Source organism: Oryctolagus cuniculus, chromosome 7 (genome assembly GCF_964237555.1).
Source record: "Oryctolagus cuniculus chromosome 7, mOryCun1.1, whole genome shotgun sequence".
Lineage (NCBI taxonomy): Eukaryota > Metazoa > Chordata > Mammalia > Lagomorpha > Leporidae > Oryctolagus > Oryctolagus cuniculus.
Window position 1 is genome coordinate 47,456,925 of NC_091438.1, and position 3,258 is coordinate 47,460,182.

Genomic DNA, 3,258 nt, shown 5'->3' on the forward strand with positions numbered 1-3,258 from the left:
GTTGTATGTGTTTGAGAGAGTGTATTCCCACCCACTGGCTCACTCTCCAGATGCCAGCCTCTGCCAGAGCCGAGGCTGAATTGAAGACTGGGCACACAGTCCAGACCTCCAAAATGGGTCCTCAGGGACCCCACTACTTGAGCCCTCGCTGCTGCTTCCCAGGCTCTGCATTAGCAAGAAGCTGGAGTAGGAGCCAGAGCCAGGAATCTAATCCAGGTACTCTGATGTGAGAGGCAGGCCTCCTAACCGGCATCCTCTCTGCTGGGTTTTGCTCCGCGACCCAGTGCTACAAAGCTGCTTTTTGGGACCAGAAGTGGTGCAGTCTGTTAAGTGGCCACTTGTGTTGCGGGCATCCCATAGGAGTGCTGGTTCCAGTCCTGGCTGCTCCAGCTTTCCATCCAGCTCCTTGCTAATGTGCCTGGGAAAGCAGCAGAGGATGGCACAAGTGCTCGGGCCCGTGTACCCACGTGGGAGACCAGAATGGAGTTCTGGGTTCCTGGCTTTGGACTGGCCCAGCCCTGGCTAGTGCAGCCATTTGGAGAGTCAACCAGCAGATGGAAGATCTCTGTTTCTCCCACTCTCTCTCTCTGTAACTCTGCCTTTCAAATAAATAAGTTTTTTTTTTTAAGGAAATCTGCTTTTTTCCTTTTTTAGTCAATATTTTCCAGCCAGTGTATTTTATAAAACTCAAAAAAACAAGAGTACAACAATAGCAGCTCTCACCGGATTGCCCTGCATCCCGACAACGTCACAGGTGCTGTTTGTGCCCTCTCTAACCTTTCTCAGGCAGCCTCAGCATTGGTATTGAGGCTGCAGAGAGCTGCCAGTCACTGGCCTCACAGAGTTGGCTCTCATTGGGGATAGGCAGTACAGGTAACAGGGGCCATAGGGAGGTTCATACTGGGCTCCACAGAAGCAGATGTTACCACAAAGAAGGTGCTGGATGTGAAAATATAAATTGATTTTAAAATGTAAGAACTGTGTCCTTGGGATTGGCACGGTGGGTAAAGCCACTGCCTGCAGTGCTGGCATCCCATATGGGCACCAGTTCGAGTCCTGGCTGCTCCATTTCCGATCCAGCTCCCTGCTGATGGCCTGGGAAAAGCTGTGGAAGATGGTGCAAGTGCTTGGGCCCCATACCCGTGTGGGAGACCTGGAAGAAGCTCCTGGCTTCAGCTTCAGCCTGGCCCAGTGCTGGCCATTGTGGCCCTCTAGGGAATGAATGAACCAGCAGATGGAAGATCTCTCTCTCTCTCTCACTCTCGCTCTCCCTCCCTTCCTGTCAATAACTCTGTCTTTCAAATAAATGAATAAATCTTTAAAAAATAATAATAACCTGCATCCTTACTTGAAGTTTAATATGTGAATTTTTTTTTATAAAAAAGATTAATTTATTTGAAAGGCAGAGTTAGAGAGGGAGAGAGAAAAAGAGAGATCGTCCACCCGGTAGCTGCAACAGCCAGGACTGGACCAGGATGAAGCCAGGAGCCTGGAACTCCATTCACGTGTCCCATGTGAGTTCAGGGGCCCAAATACTTGAGCCATCTGTCCCTGCTTTCATAGGCACATTAGCAGGGAGCTGGATCAGAAGTGGAGCCTCTGGGACTCGAACCGGAGTCCACATGGGACGCAGCATTGCAGATGGTGACTTATCCTGTGCCACAAGCCTGGCCCCTGGATTTGTTTCCTAATAAATCTCTGAATTCTTTTGGGGCAGGGGTTATTTATTCTCCCTTGTATCGTCTGTATTTTTTCATATTCTGCATTCATGTTTTGTCATTGTATGTGGGGGGTTAGGGAGCAGGAGGTTGGGTCCCAGGCCCCCAGGCCTCTCTCTTGGCTTCCCCACCCAAGCTGAGAAGTCCACAGGTGGGCAGGAAAGCTGGCCGTGGTCTTCTGTGGCCCCTGCTGCTTTGCAGGGATGCAGGACAATGTTTTTGTGTTTCTGTCTTCAAGGAACAATTATAAAATACCTTGGTCTGGGGGCCGGTGTTGTGCAGTTGGTTAAGCTGCTGCTTACAACACAGGGACCCCTTATTGGGATGATGGTTTGAGTCCCAGCTGCTCCATTTCTGAAACAGCCCTCTGCAATGGCCTGGGAAAGCAGTGGAAGATGACCCAAGTCCTTGGGCCCTGCATCGGCATGGGAGACCTGGAAGAAGCTCCTGGCTCCTGGCTTTGGATCCACAAAGCTCCAGCCATTGCAGCCACTTGGGGAGTGAATCAGCAGATAAAGGATCTCTCTCTCTCTTTCTCTCTCTGTCTCTCTCTGCCTCTGCCTCTCTGTAACTCTGCCTTTCAAATAAAGAAATAAATATTTTTAAATTTTTTAAATTTTTTATTTATTTGACAGACAGTGAGAGACAGAGACAGAGAGAAAGGTCTTCCTTCCATTGGTTCACCCCCAAGTGGCTGCTATGGCCGGCGTGCTGTGCCGATCTGAAGCCAGGAGCCAGGTGCTTCTCCTGGTCTCCCATGCGGGTGCAGGGCCCAAGCACTTGGGCCATCCTCCACTGCCTTCCCAGGCCACAGCAGAGAGCTGGACTGGAAGAGGAGCAACTGGGACTGGAACCCGGTGGGATGCCGGCGCTGCAGGCAAAGGATTAATCAAGTGAGCCATGGCGCTGGCCCCAAAGAAATAAATAGAAAGAAAGAAAGAAAGAAAGAAAGAAAGAAAGAAGGAAGGAAGGAAGGAAGGAAGGAAGGAAGGAAGGAAGGAAGGAAGGAAGGAAAGAAAGAAAGAGAAAGAGAGAAAGAAAGAAAGGCCCATGCAGATGGGCTGCGGGGCAGGGATAGGTGTTTCAGGCCAGAGGCCCTCCAGGGCTGCCTCTGGAGCTGTGAGCTGCAGCGCCCCCCTGTGGGAGGACCAGCGCAGGGCAAGGAGGGTGTGGAGAGAGCCTGGGAGCAGGGACAAGGTCCACCTCTGACATTTATAACTGCCCAGAACTGAAGGTCAGAAATAGTCCTTTCCATTAGGAAATGGCTGTGGACCAAAGTGTCACGGGATGGCTTACAGCTGTGACCTCCCGTGGCTCGGTGCTCTGAAAGAACCGCGTCAACACAACAGCTGCCTGCGTCCCGGCTCGCACAGCACCAGAGTTTTTAAAAGATTATGTAATATGCAGCTATGCACCCAAAAGTGTCTCTAGGGATACCACTGATGGAGCACAGAGAGAGGCGACGAGCTGAGTGTTGGTGGCTTTGCACTCAGCATGATGATTTAATAACAGCAATAAATTCATAGTAAAGCTATGATGA